The 15,761-nt window shown below is 42.5% G+C and overlaps 1 protein-coding gene across 4 annotated transcripts in view; it reads right to left on the bottom strand.

Moving 5' to 3' along the window:
• The window catches only part of LOC126568374 (uncharacterized), a 112,993-nt gene that overhangs the window by 96,810 nt on the left and 422 nt on the right, over nt 1-15,761 (bottom strand). The window lies entirely within an intron of this gene.

Below are 15,761 nucleotides of genomic sequence, written 5' to 3'. Positions count from 1 at the left end.
AAGTCGTTAGTCAATTCTCTTGGCTACCATAAGTGTTAGCAGATTCGAGGCTTGGATAATTTGAAGACTAAATAGAAAGATTCGAATCGGATTGAATCCTAATTTACGGATTCAATTCGATAGAACAGGTTTCAGAAACAGGTGAATATCAAATTTGACAAATTGTTGAAGTTTTGACTGTTCAAAGTTCAAAATGTGAGTCTTCACTCACATTTTAAAACCGAAATCAGATCGAAAAAACTCGGAAAATCTAAACATTGCTGCAAGGGTTGCATTTGATCCACTCCAATGGGGATTCTATTTTGCACTTAAAGACCGTAAGTGGCCCCTTGAAGTAATCATTCAGTTATTCATTGGCTTGAAAATGTAAACAAGAACGCATACAATTATGAAAGGTGGTCTACAAAAATAACAGGTTCAAAACAATTACACACAACATCAAACTCATGGCACAATAAACGGCTCAGAGGATCAATATTGTGTACGAAGTTCCTGTAAGCTACTCGAGAAAGGTTCACCGGCGAGTCGATCCGACTCTATCCGAGTTGATCCGATTGGAATTCTATCCGATTCGATACGGTTGAGATAGAATTATAACGATCAGGATTCTTAAGCTTATTTGGATAGGATGTGAAGTTAAATGTCTGATGGAATAAACATGACTTAAAGTAGAATGGACAATGGAAAGTGGTCATCTGTGTAATCATAATGAATTTTTTGTACTGGATTTGACTGATAATGATTTCTGAAACTTTCCACTACAATCTGTAACGACATCGTCATTGTATGGTAGTATTTAAGCTAGAAAAAATGCATTCATGGTCGAACATGGCAAACACTAAACCTCTATACCACACACGCTAATAGCGAAATCTCAGTGAATATACAATAATAAAACACACCACACGAGACGATAAAATGAGTAACAAAACTACTCCACTTCTTTCGATGGTTAGTATGCCCAATAATGCACCAAACAAAAACAGAAACCTCCGGCTTCCCTATTTTCTTTGCTGATTATGGCATAATGTTGGGGAAATTTACGACCATCCAAAAGCACCCTCCTGCGGCTGCGAAGTTTTCCTATGTTCCAATCCAAACCTACGCAAACACCCCTGCCGGCCAAGGGAAGGAAAGATATGATTCGCTAAGAAAAATGTCCTACCTGTCACCTACTAATTTGATAATCATTATCCCCGTGTCCTGTTTCTTTGCAGCCATCGGTTTGGGATGTTTATGTGGATCCTCGATGCTGCCCCATTTCTGTTTCTGGGATAGTCCCATTGGCCGTCCCGCTTCTAACGAGATGCTAACGCACCGGCTAGGCAACAGATAAACTTACCATAATAATGGGGTAACTTAGGCAGCCTTTCGTGCCGTTCCAGATGGGAAAAAATTGGGGCGATCCCTTTTGAGGCAGGAGAAAAAGCGAGATGAAATTCAATCGATTGGCTTTCCTTCTGACTCGCTGCTAAGGAAGATGTCTGCCAAACGGGATTCATGGTGGACAAATCGCCATGTGGAATATGACGAGTGGTGTCTTTCCCGATAGGGCAATAAAGTTTCCTAGCTAGCGTACGCCACACACACACTTAGGTGAGGTTCGTTCGGTTGGATTATACAGCGAACTTCAGGGTTTCCTGCAACCGCCTTCCATCCTCAAATCGATCTCACTCGTTAGCAAAATTGGAACAAAGTTCCCTCGAGTCACCTGTGTGCTCATAGAGTGTGTGTATATCTGGCACCACACTTCAACCGATGTTGCAGGTGCTTCAATTTCCGTAACACGGACCGCCGACCCGTGGCCCGCTCCCGAGGCGACGAAAGCGAAAGAAATCGAATAGAATATTTGATGAACCCTGCGCCTGCTTTCACTGCCTATTGCCACTTGAATTGGGCTCAATCGCCGTCGGGGATGAAATGTGCGTGTGTTAGTTGTGGGGGGGGGGGGGGATTTCTCCAATTCCTTCCAGTTCTGCCCTACCGCATGAAGCATTCTGTTCGATAACGTAACACCATCGGAATGTGTTCGCTCCTCACCCGAGAAGCAACCCTGACAGGCTGAGTGTGTTACCACATATATCACGTTTCTATCACGCGTGAATCGTTCATCACTTGAATGTTCTTCGGTGGGCGCGTCGCTTGGGAGTTGTAAATAAGTTGACAAACTGTGCGTGTGTGTTCGCAAAGAAAAGCCTTTAAGCTAAATTCGCCCGTCTCGCTACTTCTGATCCAAAATCGAGCCGTACCTGTTATACTATGGCACGATTATCGGTACGTGACACTCAGACGGTCGTTCGATTTCCGAACCGTCACCGCCATTCTCCTATCTCTTCTGAAAACCTCGAGCCTTTCGTCTCACGTCGGTTGATGAAAAGTGGAAAATTGTATTGAATTTTAATAACGCGCTCGCAGTCTCGCTGTCTTACTCGTTCGTACCCGATGACGGTGACGGATATGCTTGCTGGTGGTGTATCGCATATACCGTTCCAGATGATGATAGAGCAACACACTGTGCCCTTGACAGCCTCCAAAGAGCACCATTCCCGAATGCCGCTAGGAGTTTGGGGGAAAGGAAAACTTTTTGTATTTGTATTTTCCATCGTGCGACATTTCAATTCGTGTGCCTTCCCCGGATACGTTTAAAACTGGACCCGTCTGTCATTGGATAGGGAATGTGTGTGAGCGCGTGCTTCTTTTGTTGGTCCTCGTGCGATTTGTGTACATCTGTGCCAGTCTGTTGCAAGCTTTTTTGGGTGGTGAAGGTGAACAGGAAAACCGAAATGGAAAAAAAGAGGAAAGTTGTTTTTCTTCTTCCGCTTTTACCCTGGTTCACGGAATGAAAATGGTAGAATGATAATTTGCTTCAATCTTGGCGCTCTTCGGTTGAAAGACACAGTGTTTTGAAAGGTGCGTTTTTGGGATTGAACGCCCGCGAAACCCACCTTTTGCATGAGAAATCCATAAGTTGCTGCCAGCTGGTGACGATTATTTGTTAAAACTTTGCCGCTTTGCAGGAGTGATTTTTGGTCTCTTGAAAATGCGGACATTTCCTTGGTGAAAAGCTTACAAAATCTTCTTCATCTTCTTCATGCATCATGCAATATGAGCGTTGCGTAAAATATTTAGAAGATTTGTAAAGGAGAAAACCTCCATAAGTAAGATAATTTCGACGCCTAAATGTATGCATTACTTTGCCAATAATCTTAAGTCAACTCACGTACGCTAGACTGACTTCCAATGATCGGCAAATAATCCCGAAGAATTAAAAAGCACTATTGCAAAAATTGCCTCAATAGATTTAAAATAAATCAGATATTTTGGCTTCAATCTTCGTTGTTTCACTGTTATGCATGTTCATACAAAAGAAATCCTTTGTTAAGGTTAGTAGAAATACTAGCTAAATGACCTAAAACTGATTTATTACCCATCGAGCGGTGCTTTCTGACGTATGGTGCTGCACATAAACCATTGCTCCGTGCTGCGCATCATTTACTGCAGCAAACATATAAACTGTGTTAAATCGCCATAAATTTTAAAGCTTTCACATGACACATTTTTCCTGTCCGATCGACGAGATAAAGTGCATCACCGTGCTTTTTGCCGTAAACTGCTGTTAAAAAACGCTTTGCACGTGTGTGTGTGTGTGTGTTTGTTTATTTACAATTTCACATCAGAAAATAACAGTAAGAACGAAAAAAGACGATCATTGCCACCTACCACATCTCGCTACCAAACGATGCAGAATGATTTGATTTGTTTGCTAAACATAGTTACCAAATTTTCAGCACCGTTCATCGTCGTCACCGTGAAGAGAAGCGATGATTTATTACGCGGATCAGTTGCCCAAACACTGGCGCGCGCGTGTGACACGCGCGGCTGATGCGTGTGCTGCATGCTAAGGATATTTCTCGTCAAATTTCCTCTCAAGCTTGTGCAAGAACTGCGCGATTTTATCCGCGTCTAATGGCGCCACTAAGGTAATGGATGAGTGCTTTAGCTTATTTGTGTGTGTGTGTGCGCAAGCAAAAGAGCATCCTTTCGTGACTGTGGTTGAGGTACCATCATAAGAATTTTAATACACTAACAGTGCAGGCGAGCACTTCTACAGCACAGCGAAAATCTAAAAACAAATGCTCTCACTCATGTAGGAAACATTTTTCTCCATACCCTATCGAAATGAGTGCAATGAATCCTGGTGGCCCTTTCGACACTTTATTTCCTTTAGCACCAGGCAGAACTGTAAAAGTTTTCCCATCCGCCGTAAAACCGGCTTTACGAGCGATAGTGGTGTGCATGTTAAGAAATTGGGAAAATGGCTTGTTTCTATTTGGCCACATCGTTTACAGATGGACAAGGAGATGAATGGAACGAAACTTTTGCTACCGTTCGTTGGTACAGGATCGTCGAGGAACAAGCCATAAACATTTCGATTTGAACTGCACAAATGGTTGCCTTTTTGTTGGCTTTCGGGTTGGAGCCGTCTGGTGTTTGACAGCAGCAGAAACTGCGGAAGACCTTAAGGCGTGTCCTTTGAACTCTTCGGGAGGAAAAACGTTTTCACATCAGGTTTACAAATAAGTGAAAAGGTGAGACACTGTCGGTTGTTCCTTGTTGAAACGAATGAATCAAATAATAAAACTGACTAGCATGTGGACTCTACGCCTAAAGCTATGCAATTTATTGGATGAAAACTTGCTTGCTTGCTTTGAAATGTTTGGCGTATCTTGTACTTTAATGGCTTTCAAGTAAATTAATTTTAATCTTAGTGCAAATCATTGCAAGTCAAAGATCAAAAGATAAAATTACTCAAAGTAAAGCAATATCAAACAACTTTTCTTTCCACCTAACCCAAGCTAGGCGCATGACCTTTCCAGCACTAGCACAGCGCTTTCTTTTAGCGCTTCATTTTTATGGGTTTGACTTTTGCCTACCAAACACAATAGTTCCTCCATTACGGCGTCCACAAGTAAATCATTTTCCCCGATTTTACGACACCAGACAGTCATACCTTCCTTCGCTGTTCTTTGCTGTCATGATAACGCAAAACGATGCCGGATGGAGCGATGAATTTTGCACCAGTCGAAGCTTGTTTATCTTGCCTTTTACACTGTCAATCCGCGTCAAACCAACCATCAAACGGTGTCCCTTTTTGTGCCGCCATGTCGCGTCAATCCGGCACAACGTTTCCCTTAGCTAGGCTGTGCATAATTAAACCTTTGTATCCGTTTTTTTTCCTTTTCTCCCGGTGGTAAACCTCAACCGGTTTGTTTGCTGAGAAAAAAAAAACAGCAAAATCAACAAATTGTTCTCGTTCCACTTGGTTGGCGAAAAAGAAAACGAAGGGATGCGCCAATGTGATTAATACAATCATCTAAATTCGATGAATCAATCCATTTTTGGGATGGGATTTACATAATTTGCTTCATTTCTTAAAGGGGTGCATAAAGCCATTTCCTTTTCGTCATAGTTGATTCAATCTCGCGCCTCTTTTAATATGGGAAGGAAAGGAACCTAGCAACACCCCCGATTAGCATAAATTTGATTACGGGCTCGGCCGAGACATCAACCGTTGATGGGGTGAAAAATTAATTCAACATGTCGCACGTCACCAGAGTGAACTAAAAAAGGAGGCTAAATTGTTGCGAAAAATAAGCTCGAATTGCCGAAGAAAAAAAAACCCCGGTCTTCACACCGCATGCCGGATTTCCGTCTGAAGCGGATGATTAACTAATATGCCGTGTGAAAAGCGATTAACCAACGGTTTCAATGTGGGTAACACCTTATAAGCTGTCGGGGTATTTTCACATTTTCCATTGCCCTACTTTGCATAAAAAAATCTCCAGCAATGAGAATGCAGTAGACGGTAAAATATAACGCCTACAGGATACATCAATTTCACACCTCGATTCCTTTTTTTCTGTCTCTGGATTTGTCTGGGTGTGTGTGTGTGCTTCTAACAGGGAAATTTGGCAAATTTGCGTTCCTTGCGGTGAAGCACACACAAATGCCACCGGTATCGACAATCCTGAGGAAATGTGCATGAAATTGATTTTCCGCCTTTTTAAATTGTGCCACGAAACTACCACGCAAGAGAAATTGAAATTTGGTGAGTGTTAAATCAGGCATTAGACACGTAAGCTTTGTCGTGTGTGTGTTTCAAGCTTCGCCATAGAAACCTCAGCATCTTGCATGGTGATTTGCATACATTCAGGCTCATATTTTGGATTTGCTAGTTGAAATAGTAATAACTAGCTTGAGATCTACTAGAAATACATATTTTTCTTTCTTAGCTTAAGATATAAGAATCGATTTAACAAAATACATATAATGTAAATATCAAATGTTCCACTTAGATCAACCACTCAGCTGTAGATAATTCACTTCACCTAATGAGATAGTTTCTAGGCAAACTTTCCAAATAAAAACCATAAACCGCAAACGGTGTCCAGGCGTTGACCACAAAACACCATGATTTCGGGGTCAAAAATTGACCTGACAACATAAAATCGGATTTGTCTGGCAACCGAACACCAGTCAGCACGTTCCGCTGAGCTTCTTCTGCTTAATCATGTCCCGCAAATCGAAACCACTGGCCAGCAACTGCAATCTTTCTCTCTCTCTCTCTCTCTCTCTCTCTCTCTCTCTCTCTCTTGCTGACCGGTTTTTCTCGTTTTTGCAATTGCAACTGCAATTGTCCTTATGAATATTCAGCCATCGAACTCGACGACCTAGCACGAGGTACAGGTTCGTTTTCCATTTTATGCACCTGTCTTGTAGTACCAGCCCAACCATCACTGCCCCGAAAGCGTCCATCGGTTCTGATGCCGAGTTGTGCCCGGTAAGGATTATGAATTTCACATTGTCTGACTGAATAAAACATTCGGTTTCCTGTGGCGTACTGGGAAGGTACGTGTACCATCGCTCGGTTCGTTCGGTGGGTGACACGAATTCAACTTCATTTGCATGTAGTTTGAAGAAACTGTGGAGAGACACTCAATAGCCAACATCGTCTTGTGAGCGTGGTGTCGTGGTGACGTTTCACAAGAATTCTTTCACTTGCGTGCAATGTGCAAGATTTTACGCTCAGCCGGACACCCGGGAAGTTGGGAAGAGCGATCGAAAGCGAGGCAATTCCTGAAGCAAAAATGGTAAATGCTGATGCGAATGATGAAATCGAACAAGACAACCATTAGAAGATAGCTCCTGCAACAGTCAGTTCGAGATGGGAGGACGGGAAAAAAGGGCTAAAGCACGATGTCCGATAACGGATGTGATAATGGCATATCAATTGCAGCAATCGGGATGGTCAAACCCGCAGGTAAAGCTTTCGAACTAAATTTAAATCAATGGTTCTCGCCCGTCTAAAACGCTGCAGTCTTCCATGCAGCAGTTTGACCAAGCAGTCGCTATGTGTGCTGTCGGTAAAATTATTCACACACTCACACACTATCGGGATGTTCTCGGTAGGATGGCAAGTGCAAAGTTTTCTGTCACTTTACATATTATAGCACGCCAATTCGAGTGTCAAGCGTACGTTTGTCTCGTGCTAATGGGAATCAGCTCGGGTAACATTGCTAGCCAACCGTATGTGAAGTAACACACAAGCAGAAACGTAATGAATATAAAATTAAAAATAGCATTCAATTTGATGATTGGATTTGATAATTGTGAAAAGTTGAGCGAATTGCATACCTTATGGATGAGTGTATTTTTAATTGGTGCTTTGACTTACAAACAATGTTTAATACTTTAAAACGATATACTTCTTAAGTTCTTTATTTGGAACCTGTCAAAATACGAGTTCCTAAATGATGAGTCTAAGGACACCTAGCGCCGAAATGTATGCAAGATTTTAATTATTATTTTAAGACTTCTAAACCTAATTTTTGATTTCACATATCAAAAAGTATTTAAACTTTGTTTAAAATTAAATTGATTTTTGTTAACGAAATGAATAACATGGCATCAATCGAATCATTAATTTATTTTCTTTGTAGATATGTTGACAAGCGAACTTTTACCTAATTTTGTTGAAATATAAATAATGGCCTTTTCCTACTTGGTTTAAAATACAAAAGCATGATTTTAAAAAATTTTCATGAGCAATTAAATCCATTACATCGCAATAACTCACTTTGAATTGCAAACAATCGATTCGAATAATATTGCAATAATCTTTAATGCCTTACCAGTAGCTCTGTTCAATTATTCACCCATAATGCGCACATATACAATTGTTAATCATTAAAATGGACATCCTTTCCGGTGGCAAACGATACGACCCAAGCACGAGCAATCAATAAAACAAACCAGCCCTGAAGCCTAACATTAAGCTCCGGGTTTTATTCGCAAACTGTAATAACATGTTTTAAACATCCGTTTTTCAATACAAACGACTAGCGGGAAACAGCTCAATAGCGCTTCAAACTTGTACCATTTTATCGCTTTAACTTGGAGCTACCGAAGCGCTTTAACGGTTGATATGTTACCGAAAACCTCAAACAAGAACAACTATGTCACACAAGCGCTGCTGTATTCTGGGTGGTAGAATGAATATGGGACGAGAAGAAAAGAAAAAAAAAACCGGAGAACAAAAGTACCCCGAGTACAACAGATGTCATCAAAAACCCCGGGACGATTATTCGTTGGCAAACATCATAAACTGGTGTGGGCTTCCCCATTTCATCAACTTGCCATCTCACGCCCAGCTGGCGGGCTAGTAGTGACGTGGCGCGCGGGTTAGAGTGTGAGTTTTCCGCGAACGAAAACTATTATTAGTAGTTCCCGGACTTTCCACTCTTCCCACTGCAGCTTAGCTCGTGTGCCAAAGGACACGTCACCGGCAGCTGCAGCTCGTGCGGCTTTGACCCGAAACGATGATAGCAGTTGCAACAAAAAAAAGTAGAAAAACATCCACCCCTCTACACATATTCCAAGGCAAGCGGACGGGCTTGATGATTGGAGCAGATAATAAAAGCCACTGACGGGCCACCAACACCACTGAGGGACAATCATATAAAATGGACGCTATAGGCTTCTGCAAAAGAATGCACGAAGCGGAGTAGAACAAGCACACAAAGGAGACCTCGAACTCCAGCCGTTCACATGCATGGGCGTAGAAGCACAGATAGGAAATAGGAAGCCAAGTCACCATCCCCGGCAGAAGATGACGTTGGAGTTGTATGCGAATAGGGCCTTCCGCCGTTGGGTTGAAAGATATGTGGAATGTATTTTTATATGAAACTCTTCCACAATCCACGGATGTGATGTGGCTCGGTATAATCCTTTTTTTTTTTTTTGCTACTGAGAAATCGAGAACGACTCCCTCGCCGAAGATTGTCATGCGGAGGGTGAACCTTTGGGTGAAATACACAAAAATACGCCAACTCGTCAGAAAACCGTGTCACTGATCGGGCGTTACTCGGCGAAAATGACGTTGCCATTTCGATGCGTCCGGATTGTTCTTTTTATACCTTTTCTACGGAGTTAACGAGCAAACCATGAAGGTTAAGTTTTCCTGTTGGCCTTATAAATTCCTTGTCCTTATTCATAGTCTGCACGTGACGACGCAGACGGGTTACCGACGTTTGTGTTTGCACCTTATAGCAACGTGTTTATGGTATTTGCATTAAAAATCTTCTTCTTAACATACTGATCGAAACGTTCTTTTTGGAACATTGCCAAACTACTCCTTTGTAGCAAGAGTGTCACTCAAAAAATTGACTTTAAGAGTTGTAATTCTTATACTAGAATAAATACAGCAAGATCAATGTCGTGGTTTTATAAAAGAAATGTATTTTTTCCACACTTGAATCTGTTTAGGAGCAACAGTTTAATGAACGTCCCGATGTCTCTCTAGCGCAAGACACCCAAAGGGCATCCACCAACCGGCAGTCCAATATTGGCCGAGGCTTTCCAAGCGGACGATTGCGGTGTAGCTCATGCAACGCCTCGACCGTAACAGAAACTCCCACACACAACGAGCACTCGAAAGCAAAAGAAGCAAAATCAATTTTGCAATTTTCATCATAATTTCACCGTTTTACCATGTCCCTTCCGGGCACGGGCTCAGAACTCACCGTTTGGACATAATTTGCTGGACTGCCGCGTTTTGGACCACCGACATACAAGAAATCAGCTACAGAGAGTTTGTTCGTGCCCTGTGCGGCGGTGACCAAGGTGAGCGTACAAAAATCTCGACAAGATTCCGAGCGGAACGTGCCTCGAACACCAAAAGTCGTGTGACTCCCTGCAGAAGGACTCACCTACCGCTGATAGCGTCCCCCGGAAAAGGCTCGACAATCTTGAAGCAGTTATATCACATCTTTGGTAAAAGTTAGGTCGCTTTTTCATCCTGCTCCCTCCCTCTCTCTCTCTCTCTCTCTCTCTCTCTCTCTCTCTCTCTCTCTAACTCTCTCTCTCTCTCTCTCTTCAGCTTCAGTTCTTCGCTTTGGCTCTAGTGACCTGCAGTCATGCAAGTTGAGCCCAGCCAGTGCGCTCGGAAAACGTGCGACGACGTTGAAATCCTGCAGGCAAGCATAATGCCGTTTGACATGCAAAACGGTTTTTAAGAACACTTAAATTTCTCTCACCGTCAGCTTTTTTTTATATTTAGTTTTTCTGCGCTAAAGAGGACGTCCTCGGTGTCATTCGAAGGACTACGCCGTGCATACGCGGCCCGTGCGCGTGGTGGTTTGATGCTTCCTGCTTAACCACTTCCGGTGCTAGAAGGTTCAAAGCCGCACAGCGAATGCTTAAATCCGGACAAAGACTAAGATCTCCGGACTCATCAACGACTCCGAGCGTCGGTATAATCTTCTTGGCCAGGATTAGTGTCCACTCAGGACTTCCAGGTATAGGTGGCTGTGTGTTTTAAAGGTGAAATTTAATTATATAACCGGACGTATTAAGACGGACAAAAGGGAGCAACCCAAACTACGCTCGGGATGGACGTTGAGTGGTTATGTGGTTATGTCACTCGAACTGTTTACACCACTCAGTCAGTTGCTCGACCACACCGTACTCAGCCAGCTCCGATGGGGGTTTCTTGAAAGCTGGTGATTAAATGTCTCCGATTAGCAACACCGGACTCCTTCAGTTCACCAGCAACTCGGAGACTCGTGCAGGAGATTACGATGCAAGAGTGTTGACGTTGACAAAACCGCGCCCTGTTAGCAGGTTAGACAGTTCTCCAAGATGACAGTTTTCAATGGCCACCGGTTAATGGTAGTTGTCAACAATCGAGTTGTAACTTTTATTCACACTTAAAGTGTTTCTAAGAGCGCTTTTACGGTTGGTGAAAGCTCCTATCTGGTTGATGAAGGCTATTGAAAATGGTAACGAGATCGTCTACTGCTTGAAGCAAGCATTAACATTGATAAATATTTAATGGGAAGAAATCTTTTCCGTTTTCAAATTTAGCTACAATGCTTGGTGTTGCTTGGGTTGAAATGGATAGGAAAATGAACATTATCCAAGGAGAAGTACCTTCTCAGGAAAATTGAAGGATATCAAACATCAAGCTAGAAGGACTGCGGCTTAGTTGAGGACAAGGAATTGTTTGAATCTTCTACAACTGTTAGAATAATTTCCACAAAACGTATAGCACACAGCCTACATTTAGGCGCTATGCAGTGATTCCACTTCGAAAAGCGTGACATTAATTGTACACACACTTGACATTTTCTCCTGAAACATCAAATATTTATTCTTCATAATTTCCCCCAGCAGATGTCACCTTATCTTACCCCATTCATCGATATTTTGGTTCTGTTTCGTTAAACCGTTTATCTTTCCACTTCAAACGAATACGAATCGGTCCGCCTGCAAACGAATCGAGGCCGAACGTACGAAAGCCGGAGAAGTGTGAAAGTTGCCTCCTCATTACAACATATTACCTTATCACTTCCATCGCTCCATCGCCATGGACCACCGAAAACTTTATCCTAATTCCATTCAAATTCAACACCACTCCTCTCGAATGGCACCACGCGTTTCGCTCCCGGTGACTAATTTCTCACATAATCCATTTTTAAGCCTCAAAAATGTCTTCCGAAAGGAACGAAAATGTCGTCCAAAAACTACCCTACCCTCGTCCCGACGCCACGCGTCCTCCCGCATTTTCTTGTTATCCGGGAAATTTAATTAAAAAGATCCCATCCGTTCGATATCGCAAACCGGTAAAGAACCGTGCACACACACCGATAAACACACCTAAACTCTTCTCAAGAGGCAATGTGTTTCGAATGATTCGATTAAGCTAAAATTTCGGATGGAATTTTAGCTCCAGGAAAGAGTGTCCCTAATGAGTGGTACAAGAAAAACAAAAAAAACGGTAAGATACATCCCGAACAACATAACCAAAACATGTGCTTAAAAGGTAAGATTAACTAAACTAAACTATTGCTTGCTGGCGATGGTGGCATGGAATGGGAGAATTTTCAAAATGGTGGTCCTTTGAAGATAATTCTCACGGTGGAAACAGATACAGCTACCGATAGCCAGATTCAGCCAAAAACTATCAAGAGGCTTCTGGTTTAAAGTTTTCCATTTCATTACGCCAAATGAAATAGATGGCGTACAGTATTTACAAAAAGAAAAACAGGATACACACTACTTGGAACGTAGCAGAAATAACAACCGACCCCCGGAAGCATTGTGTACATTCTGGGATGGAAAAGGAATCCTTTACGTTTCGATTGGGTACACTGAATCAACTTGACTACTGCCAAGAAGCACTACTGCACAACACAAAAACCGAAACAAAAAAGGAGGCAAATGCAATCAACCACTACTCTCCACTGTATCGGTTTGGGTGAGTGAGAATCAGAAAATCGACATCGAGTCGAGGCTAGCCGGCAATAGAAAACTATCAAACGAATACCGATTCCCCGCTAGAGCCCGGTTCCTCTAGGAAAGTGGTTCCTTCTGACAACGATCTCAGCTCGATTAAGTAACTAACTTTAGGGTTTTTGGGGTGTTTCTGTGTCTAGTGGCAACGGCAATACAGGCTCTCTGCTGACCAGACCAGTCACCAACAAGAGCGAAACAAAAAAGACTGTACAAGATGTGATCCTCCCAGCTGCAACTGCTCTGGGCCGCAAACATTCTGAAAACGTCTGCCCGTATGGGCAATTTCCGGTCAACTGCAGCCGAGTAGCCGACTCGGTATGTGTGTACGTGTATATCTCGATCGATTCCGAATTGAAACACATGATATCTCCAACCGTACGAGAAACTGCACTACAACTGCAGTGTGGAAGCATTTCTTTCTCTTTCTCTCTGCGCTTTGTGTTTGTGTGTGTGTGTGTGGTTTAGGTCAGTACTACTTCCACACCGAAAGGACCTTGTGGGAAAGTTTACTCCGAATACTCGCCGCACCACCTCCCAAGCCGCTTGCCCTGCTTCAAATGTCAATAAAGCGAGATTTTGCTCCGGTCGAGTCAAACTTTACCGGTACCGGGAAGTTAAAGGAAGACAGATCCATATTTTAAGATAACATACAACATGGCACATGGTTCCGAAATGGGAAGGACCCCAAGTAAGGCGCTCTGTAATGAAGGAAAGGCAGCGAGACCTGGGCGGGATTGCTCCGTATGCTGTCGGTGTCTATATTCAGGACAGCCGGTTAAAGCAATCGGCTCCGGTTCCTGGTAATGAAAGCACTTCCTTCACTAGGCCAAATCTAGGACAATTGGAGTACTGTGCGCCTCGGCCAAACGTTTATTTTCTGCACCCTAGTTCTCCTGCTTCATTGAAATTGGTGGATTTGTGCGGTAAAGAGTGAACTTAAAAGAGGGATGAATTTGGGATAAAATCGATTGCCGAGGATAGGAAACACTAGCGCAAGGCAGGGAGTATAATGCAGTCTTTCCGTGATTTGGTGTTAGGATGGGTTACGTATTGGCTAGAAGCATGCCAAGGCTGATGTTCGCCAAGTAAACACAATTTATAGCAGTGGTATTGCTTGTTTTTTCCGAGATTTTCTTCCCTCTGTAAAGCTTTTTAAAGGGATAAGGATTGGATTGAAAGCGGTTCACTGATTGCAGTGCAATGCATTCGAAGAATGTGTTGATTTCACGTGTTTTCCTATTCGGGTATGTAAAAACGGCTCCGTACTAATAGACACGAGGGAATTTGTTGAGTTTAGGAGTATAAAAATTAATAAAAAAAAAACTCTTTCATGTTTGTGGAATAGACGACCATGGCACACGAAAACGTTTTAGAAGCAAATAATGTAAAACAAATTGTTTTACACAAAGGCTTTTGGTTTTATCGTTACTTTGAATGCTCGTTATGTATCGCCTGAAGATATGCAATTAGTAAAACACGATTGCACGGCTATACTTGGAACGATTGACATGGCGTTTCATACAATGTTTCTCAGGTCATAAAGCAAGCAACACCATGTTGAAAACAAAGAACGTTCATCGATAGAACAAAAATAACACATTGATTGAATAAATTGTTCGTTGTATCGATATCGCAGCTTCAATGGACAGGAAAACTCATGTTTTATGGTCTGAGAAACACTGTAAGCTTTTGAGGTTTGTGGAATTTAATACTTTATTTGGTTACATTGCTAATAGAGTAGTGAAGAGTGGAGAGATAATTTCGAGTGTATTTTACAAGATGCTGAGTCAATGTAAAGGTTTTACAAAACTAATTACTTCATCATGTCCAAGGGATATTTAAGAAAAAAAGGCTATGAAAGATTGAAAAAAAAAAATCTCAAAAATTATCTACTCCTTCCGTTGAAATTAATACTCTGATGATCTACCACACAAGTATTCTATGTTATTCAGCGCTTCGTCTTTCTTAGCTCCAAATTTCGAAGCTTACAAAAAGGGAAAACCCGTCTTACTTAAGATTTCGATTCAATGCCAAGGATGTAACGAATTCACACCACAGTGCTAACAACCAACGAGAAAATTCAATTTAATGTTCTTCACGACCGCACTGAAAGGATGCTTTTAAGAAGCCATCTTTTCAGCAATATCACAACAAACTCCCGGTGGCACTTCAGAGCCGGTTGGAGGGCCGTCCGACGACCAAAATACCGAAACCCCAAACGCCAGAAGTAAACGAAGCTAAGAAGGGAAGAAGAAGAAATAAAAACCTAAAACCAAACCATTCACACCAACAAAAACACACACAAACATCGTATAAATCTTCATTTGCAACCCAAAGCGGAAATGGTGGGCAACCCTGCGCTAAGGATGCGGCGACAGACGTACCTCCCACGAAAGTGGTCAGACCAGACCGTCCAGCTCATCGTAAGTCCTGTTTTTGTACTTACACCCAAAGCGGTCGTAAGGGAGATCTTTGGCCTGTAACAACCTGTTACAGGGCCATGCCTGATGATGGTGGCCAAAGTCATCAAAAACTCGCAACGAACTTCACATGCTGTTCGGCGATTGTTGGTCGGACTCTTTGTGCAGAATGTATGTATGTGTCCATGAATTTGTAATGGTCGAATGCCATAAATTCCCATTATATTAGTTATGTGTAATGCGAACGCAAACGCGTATGACAAAAGCGTAATAATGTTAACCGCGTCTTGATGGCCGCCCGTACCCGAGACACTCGATGACTTCGGTTGACCATACACCAACACACACGCACGCATGGGACAGCAGGAAAGGACAATTTTCTGCGCCTTTTTCGGTGGAATTTTACGACCATTTGCTTTGCTTTCTTGTTTTTTTCTTCTTAATGTTTGCGTTTTGCCTGAAGCAGATAAGATGGCGGCTGACAAC

This window comes from Anopheles maculipalpis, chromosome 2RL, assembly GCF_943734695.1.
Source record: "Anopheles maculipalpis chromosome 2RL, idAnoMacuDA_375_x, whole genome shotgun sequence".
Lineage (NCBI taxonomy): Eukaryota > Metazoa > Arthropoda > Insecta > Diptera > Culicidae > Anopheles > Anopheles maculipalpis.
The sequence above is the reverse complement of the archived record's forward strand: the minus strand, read 5'-3'. Positions and strand labels throughout refer to the sequence as shown.